At 31.6% G+C, this 17,465-nt stretch overlaps 1 long non-coding RNA gene across 1 annotated transcript in view; it reads right to left on the bottom strand.

Annotated features, from left to right (window-relative positions):
- The window catches only part of LOC145315013 (uncharacterized), a 33,736-nt gene extending 24,013 nt beyond the window's left edge, over positions 1–9,723 (bottom strand). Inside the window, exon 1 of the long non-coding RNA XR_013877906.1 lies at positions 9,536–9,723. This is a non-coding gene — a long non-coding RNA (uncharacterized LOC145315013). The remainder of the gene's footprint in view (positions 1–9,535) is intronic.
- Positions 9,724–17,465: the final 7,742 nt, after the last annotated feature.

Here is a 17,465-nt window from a genome sequence, read left to right as displayed (position 1 = left end):
GCTTTTTGGTACGGTAACAGCTTTGAACCATCTATCATCCGGGTTCGAATCCCAGAAGAAAAAAAAATTTGGGGGGATGAAGGGTGACTTTTATCATTTTTTTATGGGAAAATAGGGGGGAGTTTGGTTGAGCACCCACCAGTTTTTTTTGAGGGTCATCTTTTTTTGGGAGGGAAAAGATACATTTCCCCCAAAAAATTATAAACTTTCCCTGGATCAATAAGAAGCTTCACATTACCACTTTATATAATAGAATATGTGGATATATTAAAAAAAAGAAAATTTGTTAATAAAATTATGGACCTCATTTATTGGCCAGTTCATTTATATATCCCATAAGAGGGGAGAGATGGATTAAAGGGGGTGTATGGGGGTTATTGTTATTTTAGCCAGCTGAGATTATTTCTTTATCAGAGTACATGAAAATATGGACAACATCAAAGTAATAATATATCGATTCATGTATTGCTTATAAATTCAGAAATTGTATAACATAATGATAAAGATAAAGAAACATTTTTTTTATAATAATTGCAGTTTCGAAAATAAAATCAATTTTAGTAAGCATCTTTGTAAAATAAACAAAATCGGATGATATATAATAATCATTTAACTATTTCAATCTATCGAGTACATAAAGATTATGTAGATTTTTTGCATATTATACAGGACAATTTATTGCATTTTACAGACCTTTTTTTAACCAACTTTAAAAAGTAAAATACATCGCTGTTTAAATTTTTTTTGTTAGAAAACATATTAGGATAATTTGTGTTCAAAATAAACACACACACACACCCTCCCCCCTCCCCAAATCTTAATTTAATTATTTTCATTAATTTAAAAATACTATGAAAAATGAAATATGTATAAATCTTTTTTTTTGCATAACTTTTTCAGTGTCTCTCATCAACCACAAAGTATTAAATACATTTAAAATTGAAGAAATATCTAAGTAGGAGAAGCTTAATTATATAGAACAAGTATTGCGTACCTAAACGGAAAAATAATAGAGAAGCTACTATATAACTTGAGTATCACATAAATTGATTGCCCCCTGTGAGGTTTGAACTCACGGTCCCTAGTTTACAAGACGAGTGCTCTACCATTGAGCTAAATAGGCCACTTGTACAAGAAAAAAAATTTAAGATAATACAAATTCATAGTGAATATTAAGTAAATTCTGAAAAATTTGTATCTTTTAAAAACAATAAAATTAGGCAAACGTACGTCAGTAGGGCAGTTACCCTATAAATAGTATTCAATAATATTCATAAGTATCAACGTTCAAAAACGTATTGCTCCTGGTGAAATTCGAACTTATAACCCCGGCATAACAGTGTAGAAGAACCGTGCGCTAACTGATTGCGCCACTGGAGCTCTTACATTACAGGTTCAAACTTTTTGTAGTTGTTCGAGATGGTAGTTTCTATGTTGTAATTTTAAAAAAAACTTAAGATAAAATTTTTATAAAAGAATATAAAAAAGTTTAAAAGTATAACATTTTAAAAAATCATTTTTTGGCGATGGAAATGTCTGACCCCCACCCCAAAATTAGCTCAAAACCATCCAATGTCAATATATATATAACTAGCGGCTACGCCCCTAGAGGCCTCTAGGGGGCACTTGAGGAAGAGAGAGAGTCAAATTTAATAACCCAATTTCTTATTTTCAATTTTTAAAGAAAAGTAAAAAAAAATTTTTTTTGGGGGGGGGGAATTTTTTTTTTTAGGGGGGGGGGCCTCCCCCCTCATTTTTAATTTTAGTTTAAAAAATTTAAAAAAAAAATTTCTTTTTTTGAGGGGGGGGGGGGGATTTTTAATTTTTTTGGGGGGTTGGGGGTGTCCCACCGCCAAAAAAATAGTTATAAACCTTTCCAGGACCTATGAGAAGCTACCCTGTTAAGGAGAACCCGATCGGTTCAGCGGTTAGAGAGATCCTTTGGTACAGACACACAGATACACAGACACACAGACATCCTGTTACTTTAGTAAAAGGATTCCTTAGAAGGACAACATTGTCAGTTCAGTGGTTGCTGAGATCTTAAGCTTCAGACAGACAAAATTAAATGAAAATTAAGCCCCGCGGCTGAATTGACGGCTGAGGCTTGTACTAACTTAGCACCTGCGGCTGGGGCTTACAATATCTCAGCCGCGCGGCTGTGTCAAAGCTGCGGCTGAATTTAAAAAATTAAGCTGCGGCTGAGGCTGCGGCTTACAAATATCAAGCCGCGCGGCTGCGGCTGCGGCATAATCATAACTTTGCAGCTGCGGCTGAGGCTTTCTTGAAGCCGCGCGGCTGAGTGCGGCTGCGGCTTCAAATTATTAACAGCCGCGCGGCTGAGTGTGGCTGAGGCTTCCCCAACTATAAGCCGCGCGGCTGATTGCGGCTGAGGCTTAGAGGGGCGTTGGCTGAATGAGGCTTAGTGCGGCTGAGGCTTAATGTGGCTGAATTGGAGTTTTGTGGCTGAGGCTTACAGTGGCTGAGGCTTACAGTGGCTGAATGCGGCTGAGGCTTACAGTGGCTTATGTTTTCTTTAAGCCGCGCGGCTGCGACTAAGGCTGAGGCTTATTGGGTGGCTGAGGAAGCCGCGCGGCTGATTTTGAGGCTTCTCGTAAGCCGCGCGGCTGATGGTGGCTGAGGCTGAGGCTGCGGCTGCGGCTTCCGAACCCTGAAAAAAATAATGTTGCATTTCATGAATACAACATAAATTTACCATTTTATAAATACACATTTGAAAAGGACAATTTTTTTCAAAAGCAACATATCAAATTGGTATTACAAATTAAAGATAAAGAAAAAGAAACTTTAAATTTACGTTTTGAAATATTATTGTTTAATATAAAGAATTTTATGAAAACAAAGTTTTGAAAAATATTTTCCAGTATGGCTTAGAAACCGATAAGAATCCGCAGGATTGGAACCGGTTGTAAGCCATACTTTAAAATCAAGTATACCATCTTTTTACAGCCAGTTTTTCGCGAATACTAAAAAAATAATAATATCATTACCTGTTTTGTTAGCCCAGGGATAACAAAATTTGTTTTATCTTTTCATTTTAATAACCGCGGAAATCTGTCTTTAATACGATGCGATAAATTACTTTAACAATAGCTATTTTTAAAAAATAGTTAGCCAAATTTTATAGGATTTGACCTATTAAACAGTGAGATTCAACCCTCATGCTTGTTCTACTTTGACAGACAGACGGAATATCATGGTGATAAAGAAGTTGCGCTTCTAACAACAAGGGAAATGCAACCATTAAACTTAATTTTGGACACACAGAAAACTGTCCCGAATTTGTATTAATTTTGAGGAACAAGACTCCAGTGACGTCATATTTTTCTTTCCCGAAAAAGGAAAGGGGGAAAGAAAATCTCTTCAAAAGAGATGGGGAAAACCCCCTTTTCTCCCATCTCTTTTTTCTTCCCCTCTTCCCTTTTTTTTCTTTCCCCCTTCCCTTTTTCGGGAAAGAAAAATATGACGTAACTGGAGTCTTGTTCCTCAAAATTAATACAAATTCGGGACAGTTTTCTGTGTGTCTTAATTTTGTATAATTACTAAGTAGTTTTTTCAATAGATTTATGCATGTACATATTGTAATAATATGCTATTTAAACAATTCTTTGCTTTTGTTGCTGTCAAAGGTCATAAAATTTGTATGCATTTATTTTATAGTTTAATTAATAGTATTTAGTTTAAAGTTTTAAATAGTGGCATCTACATGGATTCTATAGGAGGTGTGAAGTCATGTAGGGGTAATTTCTCATTTCACGGGGTTTTGACACCCCTTTCCGCAGGCTGATGGTTTTAATTTACAAAAAGCTCTAACGTATTTGTTCGTACCTTAAATCTCTAAAATTATAGTACTACATTAATCGTTTAATATTGTAACTTGTCATAAAACATTTAATTGTTTGTTTTTGCTGTGGAACTTAACTATCCTTGTTAATGTGTATAGCAAGTTTAAGATACTTTAGGGCAATTTTGTTGTTTAAACTGAATGCACTTTTGAAAATTAGACAAGGATGACAAGATCTTTAAGTAGCGAAGCACAAAATCATGGAATGACAAATAAGTAGATGCTCAGTTGTCATAACAAAGAAAAGAAAGAGAGAGAAAATACAAAAATTAAAAAAGATAAGTTTTAATTCTTATAAAGCATTACCGACAGGCAGATGTACCAAACAATAGGAATGAAGCTAGTAAAAGTGACTGACTCAGATTATGACGTCAAAAAAAATTTAACTAATGAGAGGCCAGTATACACTGTAATTGACCAATGGAAAAATTTATAGTGGCCTCTCATTAGTTAATTTTTTTTGACGTCATAATCTGAGTCAGCCACTTTTACTAGCATTTCCCATATAGCGTCACGGACTAAGTAAATATAGAGCAGCTTCGCAACTCATAATTAGGGCAAAACAAAATAGCCCATGCTATCTTTAAAATCAAGGAAGTTAAGAGCATTAACAACATTCGATTCAAATTATACTTAGAAGGTGTTCCTCTAAACTAGATAGAAAACAAATAGTATTTTTTAGTTAATTCTAAAACCAAAAACAAGAATTCTTATTTTATCATTATTTAAAGCGAAGCTTTTCTATAATTAGGGTCGGTCGGTCCGTCCGCTTTTATTCGTTAATTTAGGCATGTTAGAATTGTCCTATCGATTTCAAACTTTGCATGATGATTCCTGTAGTAGTTAGGTACGATTTAGAAAGCGTAGCAACTCTATAATCATTACCAGAATGTCCGTATGTCCATTTTAAACATGTTGATTTTTCTAATTTTTTAACAGCAAATTTTTATGTGATCTAATTATGCGTTTGATCTGATTTTTTGTATATTGATTCCTGGGACAACAAAGAACAATATTTTAAGCGAAGCAACTCTATAATCAAATCCTAAAAATGTAAGTATGTCCATAAACTCAATAAACATTATCCTGTATCAAGAAGTTTTTTAACAAATTTACTTACAATTTTGCTTCGACTCTTATACTTTTATATTCTGATAATTCAGTTTAGACACTATACAAGTGTTAATGTCCGTTTGTCCTACAGTTTCAGTGCTTCGCTTTTATGGATGTTGTCATCCTTGGTTAAGATGCAAATACATTCAAATAGCCTCTATCTATTTGGCCAGTCACGAACAGATCTCATTAAAAATTTTATAAAAAGATTTTCGTTGTTGATAACAACTACAGCAAATTAACAATGCCATTGCTGAAAACTTTATAATTTTACTTTATTTTATTAGTTTGGTTAGATCGAAAAATAGCGAAACTATAAGTATTTTTGTAAAAACACGATTTTAAAAAAAATGTTGTCAAAAACCCTATCTTCAGTGAATAAGCATTTCTTTAGTAACTAATCCAAGAATCAAACCCGCAACCACAAATGTGTTAAGTTTATGAATTTTTTATCACAATAGACTTTTGTTGTTCAAATTACAAAGTACAATATTACCATTTGATGATCATTTATAGTAACTAATAATTTGCAAACTTTATCAAATAAATCATATCAAATACTGTTTTTCTAAACTCAATTTTCAACCTTATTATAAAGTAACAGGATGTCTATCTGTCTGTACCGCAGGATCTCGCTAACTGGCGAACCGATATATGGTTGTCCTTTACAGTTTAGCTTCTCATAGGTCCTGGGAAGGTTCATAGCTATTTTGAGGAAGGACACCAACACCATCCCAAGAGAAATCGCAAAAAATCATAAATAACCCATCTAGCGGCAAAAAAATATATTTAAAAAAAACAGCTTATCTTAACATAGAGACCTCTGTAAGTTCTTTTGGTTAGATACAATATTGGTCATCACTACAGTATAGAATACAGTACACAATATGTTAAGGATAATTAGGCTCTAATATTCACATAATAGATCAATTATTATTAGAGTAATCACAAAAAAAACATACTTAGATACAAAAATTAGAGCAAAATTAATTCTTTAAAAATCGATATTTTATTACTTGGATGTTGCATCAGATTTTTATGTACGCTGATAAAGTAATACTTGCAAAAAAAGGTTTCTCCCTTCCGACCATTCCCCCCATCCCCTCCCTTTCTACTGGATGAACGAACTGACCAACAAATAAGGTCAATTTCCTCTGTCATAACATCCACGTATAACATATATCAATTTCTATAACAATCTTTGTAAATATAACATTATTCATCCAAAATAAAAGTATGATCAATTATGTCCATTAAAATCATTAACAGTAAAATCTCCTTATAATCATTAAGACGTATAAATATAATGTATACTTGACTCTATATGCTAGAATATACTCTAAATTTCATATAGCATAGTAAAATATTTTCATTGTTAACTAATAAGATCTTTTTGGTAAATAAGCGTTTCTTTTACATGTTTATACAATTCATTTAGACAAGTAAAAATAATATCTTATGAAAATAAATTTTAGGGGGGAAATCTTTTAGATAACCAACCCTTTGATTTTAAGACCTTTATCTATAAAGTCAAAATGATAAAAGTGCATTAGTAAGGCATGTTTTGAGTCAAACATTCTATGTATAACTAATCCTAATGTCATGTATGAAGAAAACGTGTTTAATTATGACAACCTTTTTAACTTCACATTCTCATTAAAATAATTAATTAACAAATCTGCATATGTTTAACACATAAGGAAAAAGAGCGCATATTAACCAATGTAAAGTGTACTACACAATGTGAAGGCCACAGTGAGGAAGTATAAATTGGACAATTTTTATACTTTACAGTACACTTGAGAACTTCAAGGATTTTAAAAAAACTAATTACCTAGCCTTATCCATCTCCAAATCTGATGTCAACCATTGCATCGGGGCTATAGCTCTTACACATCCATCAAATTTACAGTAGATATATTTTTGACGAAATGTTTTATTCGTTTTTCTTATGTCATAAATACACCCTAAACTGGCATTTACACATCCATACTTTGCCCCAAGAGATAATGAACTGGGTTTGATCAGTTTCTCTTTAGGAAATTAATTCACATTTATTAAGAATTTTTGTGAAAACATTGTTTCAACCCTCAAGGAAATTGCTTAAAACCACCCGAAGAGTAGAACCCGATCGGTTCAGTGGTTACCAAGATCTTATAGCTTCGGACAGACGGACAGTCAGACAGGCATCAAGCTACTTTGTTTTATAGATATGATAAATACATTTAATTTTAATTTATCCTACATGTACAATTTATCATTATCTGCTACAGAAAGAAATTTTATTTTATTTCAAATTTTCTTGTAATCTTCTAGGTATCAATAATAATAATTGAGCTGTCAGAAATTTAGATTGGTCATTAAAAGTTTATATAAACAAATCAAAATGTTAGATATTGAATTAAAGGGATCTTGGACAAAGTAGCTTCGGACAAAGTAGCTTCGGACAAAGTAGCTTCAGGACAAAGTAGCTTCAGGACAAAGTAGCTTCCGGACAAAGTAGCTTCCGAAATTCTAAACCACCTATGCATTAACAGTTGTCCTGAAGCTACTTTGTCCGAGGCTTCTTTGTCCAAGATCCAATTAAAGACTTTAACTAATAGAATTATTATTAGTACCTTTATTCTTTAACTCTACATAAGAAAGTATCGTAATATTGAAATTGGTAGTATTTTTGTATTTTATATCTATAAAACGATTTTTCGATATTTTTTTTTCTTTTGAGGATATCATATAGTTGTTTTGAAGAAAAATTTTGAAAAAAATAAGAATTATAAATGAGCGCTATTTCCATTTGGTATAAACCAATAAAAACTAATTTATTATTTGGCAAATTTCTTCAAAAACATTTTTTGTCCAATCGAAGAAATGATTTTTTAAATTATTGAAAATAGGATAAGAATTTTAAATTATAAAAAATAAAATTCAATAAGATCTCTTTGACGGCTTGACCAAAAAGAAATCTCAGTGTTTCTGTAGGCAAAATTTTTGCGAAGGGGTAGGTTCTCGGGTCTTCTTTTCTATGCAACGAAAACAAAATAGACAAACAACCCCTATTGTGAAGAAGGGGCAAAGCTGCTCATTTTAAATTTAAATACATCCTATTATATAAAGTAGTAAGCGTTTTTTGTATGTCCCGAAGGATCTCGCTAACCGCCCAACCGATATTGTTTTCTTTACAGTGAAGTTTCTTATAGGTCCTGAGAAGGTTTTAAACTATTTTTGGGGAGGGAGTCTTCACCCCCTCCCCTCCCCCCTTTTTTACTCTTTTGAAACTCAAATTTAAAATGGGATGAGGTCGCCTTTTCCCCCTCCTACCTTAAGTGCCCCTAGAGGATTCTAGTGGGCGTAGCCGCTAGTATGGTATATTGTACAAAGTTAATATTACTACATACTTTTGATTAATGATTGAATAAAAAATTATGTTACAAATCCTTGATAACATAAAACAAGAATGAAATCATCCATGCTAACCAAACCGGATGACTCATAAATACGGACAAATATAACAAAAGACTAATATAAAAATGTTTAACTTCTTTTTTCGTATGGTAGCATGCTGTTATTGCTTTAAATAAAGAAAAGTATACAAAATTTGAATATGGAAAATAAAAAAGTCATACAGAATATTTTTATATTTTTTTGATACAGGTTCTAATGTAATAGGATCGTTCAATCACAAAACTGCTTCAACATAGACTAGCGGCTACGTCCCTAGCATTTAGGGGCTCTGTATTTGAAAAGCTAGGAAAGAGTAAAAAGGTCTAAAACCCTCCCAATACCTAAATCTGGAAATAAAATAGCCTAAAACCATATAGGGAACTGGAAGAAGCTTCCAGAAAATGGAGAATTCAGTTGGTACAGTAGTTATCGAAATCTTAAGCTACAGACCAAAAAACCTTACTACTTTATGTAATAGGATTAAATCGTAGAGTAGTTTGTGCTTGTATTAAGTAGAGTGTTTCGTTGTTAGCATTAATTAACTCTCTGCTTAATCATACGTAGAAAGAGATAAATATGTTGGAAAAATATTAAATAGAACATATTTTTTGAAAGCGAATTTGCTATTTAATTAAGAACTCATAGGATGTAAGTGGCCTCTCCCCTAAGCTTTAAAGTGCTCTGTATTGAGTTAGGGTAGAACAGTAACCTTAAAATAACCCTAAACAATTACAAGGGCTTTATAAAACTTGCTTAAAATTAGAGAACTTGATCGGTTCAGTGATCGGTTTAGTGCTAGATCTTAACAGACAAGCAAAAAAACATAACTACTTTAAACAATAGAACATGACATATAAATAAATATAACTTCTTGTTTGTTAACAGATTTTAATAATTCTAATGCACAATCTCTTACAATTGTATCAGATATCTAAAGAATATTCAATTTTAATGATTTATAGAATATTTTTAAGTTCCTTTTATGTTTACTCATAAATGTTTTTTTTTAATACTTCAAATGGAATTTTTAGTATAATTGTCTCTATTTTCAATCCTACACATGATTTCACTTCATTAAACTACTAAAAATAGTTTAACCTTACACAAAATACTTACATTTTCATTATTATTTCATTTTCAAGTCACTTTTATTAAGTTTATTAATATTTAACTCTCTAAAATCTTGTTTACAAATATTATGGAAACTTTCACTAAGTCATGTTGCTTATAGAGCTAATATATATAATATATATGGATGTATGTATAAAATCACACATGTACGCCCGGCGTGTCCAGTCACTGTTTAAATTAATCCACTACTGACTTACTTACGCTCCGTCGCGATGGACAACCAATGCAATGGCTTTAGGGGGGGGGGGGATAGAGAGGTGGAGAGGGAAGGAAGGTATAATAAAATTCCTTGTAGGGGGAAATGGTGTGCGTATGATAACGAAAATTTGCCAAAATCTTTATTTTAAGATATCTGTAACATTATTGATATTAAATTTGTGGATATATTTAAGCAAGCCTTGAGAGGATACCACATATTTTGAGATAAAAAAATTTGGTATTACATTAGAAAATGTCAATTTTAGGCAAGTTTTGTATAATGAAACTAAAGCTATGTTCATTAATATTCAATCCTTATACTAAAGTAACATGATGTTTGTTTGTCTGTGTGTGTATCTGTGTGTGTGTCTGTACCGAAGGATCTCGCTAACCGCTGAACCGATCGGGTTCTCCGTAACAGGGTAGCTTCTCATAAGTCCCGGGAAGGTTTATAACTATTTTGGGGGAGGGTACCACCACCCTCCCAAGAGAAATGACAAAAAAATCAAAAAATTTTCAAATTTAGAGGAGACTTCAACGTCAAATAAGGTGGTACGTACATAAAAATTAACTTTAACAAACAACAACATTTAAAGTGCCATTAGAGGCCTCTAGGGGCGTAGCCATTAGTAAAAAAGAAAGTAGTAATAGTTATTTCATATAAGTCTTGATTTCGCACGTAGAAGAAAATCTTTATACTTATATATGATCTGTATTGAAATGAATAGTGCAAATTTGACCAATAGATGATTTTATTATTTCTATTTTATTATTTAAGATCTTAACATATTTAATTGTGCTAAATATTAAAATATTTGAAATCCATGGTAAAATTTATCAAGAGGATATAACTAATCACAATATTCATGTAAACATAATTTCGCTATTCTCTCTCAAATATCTGCTGTTTTATACACCAACAAAGGGGGGGGGGGGGAACCAGGAATAGACTTATACAAACAGTTATCACAGGGGAAGGGAAATTTTAAGAGAAAGATAAAAAGGAGCGAGGGGTTGACTTGTTAAGGGGTGATGAGATTTCTCCTTTACTAATGTGCGTGTGTTTTTGAGGACAGGGTTTCAGGGATAGGACAATTGAGAATTATTTAATCTCATCCCAAAATTTGTCTTTTTTTTTGTGAAATTGTAATCATTATGGCATACATTATTTGAGGGGAAAAAAGATGAGTGGATTTTTTTCGACAAACTAATGATCCCTTTCTCCCTGGGATTAGGATAAATTTATATAAATGTATGTATATATCTGATGTATCTCTAATAATAGAGATAATATACACATTCTGTATTAGATTATTTGAGGGGAAAAAGGTGAGAGGATTTTTTTGGACAAACTAATAATCCTTTTCTCCCTGGGATTAGGATAAATTTATATAAATGTATGTATATATCTGATGTATCTATAATAATAGAGATAATATACACATTCTGTATTAGATAGTAATATACTTTCAAGATGTTATTGTTGACATTCATTTGCTTATTTTCTAAAATTAATGTCTAAGCTGTGGGCTACCCTACAAATAATACCCAAACAAAACACTCATCTATAATACAAAGTAGAACGATGTCTGTCTGTATGTCTTTTTGTTTGTCTGTCTGTTTGTTTCTCTGTTTGTTTGTTTGAAGCGAAGGATCTCGCTAACCGCTGAACCGATCGGGTTCTCCTTTACAGGGTAGCTTCTTATAGGTCCCGGGAAGGTTTATAACTATTTTCTACAAAAAAATCCCCCCCCAAGAATTTTTTTTTTTTAATTTTAAAATTTCTTTTTAAAAAATGAAAAATTAGTTTGATCAAACCTCTTGGGGCAAAGCCCCTAGAGGCTAGGGGCGAAGCCGCTAGTATGCAAAAAATTCAATGTAATAATAAGTAAAAGAAAAGTATAAAGGATGACAAACACACAAAAAAACAGATTAGACATTGGCAAACATAGAGAGACTTTTAATAGTAAAGAAACTGAATATTAGTTGAAATCTAAGCAAAATTGTATGTATTTTATTAATAATGTGTCGTTAAACAGCTCAAATACAGAATATTTGAAAAAAACGAACCAACTTTTTTAGAATTCAGACTTCTTGCATTTTGGTAGAGATGCTTACTTATTACATAGCTTTGAAATATACATATAAATACCATTAGAAGCCAAAAACTTATATGAAACCATTCTATAAAAAAATATATTTTAAAATATGAAAGACGTTTTAGCCGATAATGACCAATAATAATCCTTACTAAAAATTCAATTATTAATCTAAGAATTTAAAATATAATTTTATATTCTTAATCAAATATCTTAAATTAAAGAAATACAGCTCAGACTTAAAACTGTTATTTTTCAAAGATTTAATGTTTCCTATAATTTGATTGATTCCCAGATTATTACTGGATAAACATAGTTAACAGATATATTTTCTATATTGAAAAACTAGAATATCTACATTCAAAAGAAGCAGAACTGAGATTGAAAATTATTTTAAAATTAAAATGTATACAGGCATATATTCAATCACAATACAACCGACTCTAAAATTTACTTTTTCTTTACAGAAAGTTAGCAATGAGTTAAACCGTGCTGGTAGCCTCCCCTCCTTAATTTTTAAAATAAAAGGGGGGCCCTAAACCTGCCGTGTCCTAACCTTGCAGACTACCCTATATAACTTTTTTTTAAGTGTGGGGGGGGGGGGTATCCGTACTCACTAGAGTACTTTGTATGTATTTTTTTTGCTTTAGCTTTTAATAAGAATTGTTTAAACGACAAAATGTAGAGTTATCAACAACGATCAGACATATAAACGATAACTATAGAATAGCTACTCTGCTAAATAAAAACGTCTAAATATCTCCTATAATTAGATGAAAATTTTGAGAACTTTTTTCCATAATTTTAGCTGTAATTTAGACTGCAGTGCAGATATGGGAAATAATAAACAGTAATAGCCATGCATTCATATGGATATAATAAAAATGGATAGAGTTCAAATATCATGAAAAAGTAAACTCATGAAAAGAGATATTTTCATAAAACAGAGTAAATTCAGATTCAGAACAGATTGTTTACTATATATTAGCAGCTTAATGTACTTTAATTAAGGAATTATGGTTATATCTGAGATATAAAGTAGCTTAGCTAAATAACTACTGATGGAAAAGTGTTTCATTAACTTTTAAATTATGTTTACCCCATTGTGTAAAGATTTTTTTGCCTGAAGCTTAAGATTTCAATAACTACTAAACAGATTCAACTTTCCGTTTTAGGTATGCGTTACAAAGGTACAAAGATGATTTTAGGCCATTTCTTGTGTTTCTGTTCTTTGTCCTTTGAAAAGATACCCTATAAATTCAAGGGGCACAGCTACTAGTAATACAAATCGAAATACAAATTAATATGATGCTATTTCCTTTATACATAAAACCAATAAAACCAAAGAAAGTTAAAAAACAACAGTGATGTCAAATTTGATTCAAACAGTTACACGAAAAATTTGTCTTTTTTTTGCTGTCACTAAAATAATTAATCTTCAATTTCTCTCAATTTTTCAGATGCATAAATAGAAAATTGTTTTCCAGGATTTAATTCAAATAAGAAAGACAACATCCATAATTAGCGAAGCTTAAAAACCATGGATAGACCAACGTACAAAGTTAATTATCAAGAAATCAGTAAAAAAAGGTTAAATAGTTTATTTTTTAAAGAAGTCTGACTGCCATGGATAGAATAAGCATGAATATGAACCCTAAGCATGGGAATGTTGCTAGATTTGTAAAGCGAATTTCACCATTGGTTAACGCGGACTGACTTACAAACAGACAAAGTTAATTATAGAGACGCCTAGCTACTAACAATAAAATATATTTTAGAATATATTTGTGCCCCCCCCCCCCCCCCAAGAAAATAGCCTAAAACCACCACCGGACCAGTAGTTATATTTCCTGAAGAGTAGAATTTAATCGGTTCAGTTGTTATCGAGATCTTAAAGGACAGACAGACGGACGGACGGACAGACATCAAGCTACTTTGTATTATAGATTATGCTATAATATGTTTAAAATCTTTGCTTGAAACCAAGTGATTGTATATCAGTATACTTATCTTTGTATCCTAGAAACTTATCCAAAGAAATTTAGAATGAATTTTCCAGATTTACTTTTACAGCTTTAACTGTAATAGTAAATCAAAAACGCATGCATAATTTTCTAAAGTTTCTAAAATATTAAACGTTTTATTATGATAAAAAAGAGTGTAATTTACCGTTATTTCATTATTTCAAGAGAATTGGGGATTTAACAACATAGGATAACTATGAGGAGCAACGTTTTCATTTCTGTCAAAACACCCTAGGGTATTATGTAAGGTAACACCCGACAGACAACCAACACATTGGTTGCCTAAAAGTCCTAACTATCCATGGTAATGAGTTCCACCTGTTTAAGGGCCCAGGCATTCCCCCTATCCTGACCTTTAGTGGCACTTGCTTAAATAGCAGAAGGAACATATTATTTTCGGGTAAATTCCTTTCGTAACATCGCACCTTATGGGGCGATTCTTCGTATTTTTCACAGTAGCTTTTCGACTATTTCTAGCCCCTGCGGGGGGCTCTATCCCTGCGGGGCAAATTACCTAACCCTGTTGGGCAATCACCTAACCCAATATAACCTAACCTAACCTAAAATAACCTATAAAAAGCCATTTTAAAAATACGACGAATCGAATGTTACGAAAGGGACTATTCCCTTACTTTCTAACTGACCTACAGATATAAACCCTAGTTATATAAAAGCTTCACTTTAAAAAGGCCAAGAATAATTGTTACATGCTAATTTAATAAGAATCTTATTTTTAATTTAATTTTTATACACTTTTGCAATAAAAATAACAAACAATGGTTTCGATGTTTTCGCAAAGGACCAAATATTTAAAAATAGCGGAATTTTTCAAAGATCATAACTCTATATTTATATTTTGTTATTTTTTTTTTATTTAATATTAGTTGGATGATCTAAAAGTTTGAAAGAAAATTTATTGCTTCATAAACAAAATAAGACAACAAAAACGGCTGTATTTGAGATACTTAAAAATAAAATAAAAACTGTTACCTTTTTAATTTTAAATAGTATATTATTATTGGTAATAGTTTGTGGTAAGTTAGAACCTTTGTAAGAGGTTATATGGCACTATAGTCTTATCTATAGCAGACAACCAACCCTTTGAATTTAAGTCCTTACTTGGCTAAAACTTGCCTCAGTTCTGTACCAAGGCATATCACAACTCTCTGAATAAATGTCTTCATCATCTTACAAAAGTGGTTGAAGTTTTTAACGTCTTTAGTTATGACGTAGTTTGTGTCAAGATTCGAATAAATCTATATTCATTCGAATCCAGTGGATAGGAACCGGTTCTCATTCATACGAAAAAAACTATGTCCAGCATTGTATTATATCCAGCTTCCTACGAATATAAAAATGTACAATCATAATATTAAAACCAGTTTTTTAGCCGGTGCATTCGGCACCTCTGGGCTAAAAAAAAACTAGTTTTAATCTCATAATTGTACATTCTATATCCGCGGAAAGCCGTTTATAATAAGATGCGAGAAATAACTAATCTTATGGTTTCTCTGGATGGTTTCCAGTTATTTTAATGCCCTTACATATTAAATCGAATACATACTAGGGGCGGATCTGCAAGTATAATAATAAAGTATAAAATTTTGCTATAGCTAAAATGTTTGAACAGAATTTGCCTAATTGATGCAAAACAATGAGATAATTTTACACAATTGTAACAGGAATAAAGGAATACATTTATTGACAGCTTAAGATTCAATTTTGAATACAGTGTATAGTATACTAGCGGCCTCAAGAGGTAATTAAAAAAAAATAAGTACCCTTGTGCTGCGACCACCACATTTTAAATTAACTGCCTAAAAAAAGTGGGGAGGGGGGGATTTTTTTATGTTTTTGGGGGTTTGGGGGAGTCACATTCCCCAAGAAAACAGCCTAAAACCACCACAGGACCAGTAGGTATATTCCCTGAAGTGTAGAATCCAATCGGTTCAGTGGTTACCGAGATCTTAAGGGAGGGACGGACAGGCGGAAAGACATCAAGCTACTATGTATTATAGATTGTGTATAGTGATTCACCAGTGAGTTGTGAAACCATTAGGGGATAAAAAGAAAAAGTAACTTTAAGGTGGTTGTGGACTGTTTTAAAATTAACAATCAAGTTTTTGAAAGCTTAACTTATCTCAACAATGGTTGATTAACTAAAAGAATTCCAGTAAAAAATTTAATTTATATAAAAGTTCTTGAAAAATATAGTTGCTTACTTATTTATAACTAAACAAAAATTTTAGCCGAAGCATATAAGCTTTAATACCCTGCAAAAAAGATTTATTTAAATATTATGTTTTTTTTATTATTTATCATTTGCTAACTTACAATTCTTTTTTCCCTGTTATTGCGTCATCCAATTTGGCATTTGCGTCTTTTTCTAGTTCGTTGGCACAATAACATTATTTTTGCCACTTTTTTTTATCTACTTTTACTTTCTTAGAAGTAAGAGTAACTTTTTATTATGGAAGCTACTCTACAATTCGTTTGGCTGAAACATTTTTGGGAATCTTAATTTTCTCGACTCCTATTCAAGATACTAGACGGCTGCATATTTTAATAAAGATTTCCTATAAAAATCAACATTTATGCTACCAGTAAACATAAATGTACTTTTATATATAAATGTTTTGTGATTTTCTTTATCTCTGATTTTATGACCACATAAAATCTGCTGTGTAACTCACTTTGTCTGTTAGTCCAGCCATGATATTGTCAGTTTTTCGTTTCTCATGAATGTTGTTATCCTTGTTTTTTTGTGTTTGGCTATTTGCATATTTCTTCAAAATTCTATATTTCAAATATCCTTCAAATTCTCTATAACAGCTATGTAGAATATTTATGCTTTTGATTAATACAAGTTTTCCAATTGGTATTGTACATAATACTTTCATAGATTTTTCATGTGCTCTAATACAGTGATATTTCCAGCTTGCTAAAATAAGGATATCCCCAATCCAACCTCTCTACCCCATCCCCCCTCCTAATGGAAGAAGAAACTGACAAATGAATGAGGTCCATATTAGCAACCTAAATTGATGACAAATGTTCCCTGATCAATATATCCATGCAATTATGAATTGATTCAGTTAAAAAACTCATTGACTATTTTTCAGCAGTTTATTTATTTTCTTTTCTTTAATACTGCTATAAAATTGCTCAGACTAATTCTAACATTATAATTAGAAAGTGTGAGATATAATATAATGATTGTATGATTTATGGTTTTAAAATTAGAAAGGCATGAATTTTAGATTAGTTAGAGTATGGGCTATACCCATAATTTAGTTCATTTATCATTAACAGTTTTAGCTTATACAGATAAGATACTTTCTTATTAGAATAACTTGTTATAGACTATTCATAAAATCTTAAATTACATTAGACAATCTACAAATGCTGTGCCAAAAAAATTCCTTTGGACAAGAAGCGTTACTTTTTATACTTTTATGGATTTGGCGTTTTTATTTTGCTTAGGAAAAGTGAATCAATTGACCAATTGATTGTCTGTTCTTTAAAGATAACCCAAAAAAGGTGTAAAAATGGGTTGTAAGTTAATATGTTTTATAGATTTATGTAAGATGTAAA

This window comes from Acartia tonsa, chromosome 3 (assembly GCF_053477335.1).
Source record: "Acartia tonsa isolate MP-2025a chromosome 3, ASM5347733v1, whole genome shotgun sequence".
NCBI lineage: Eukaryota > Metazoa > Arthropoda > Copepoda > Calanoida > Acartiidae > Acartia > Acartia tonsa.
The sequence above is the reverse complement of the archived record's forward strand: the minus strand, read 5'-3'. Positions and strand labels throughout refer to the sequence as shown.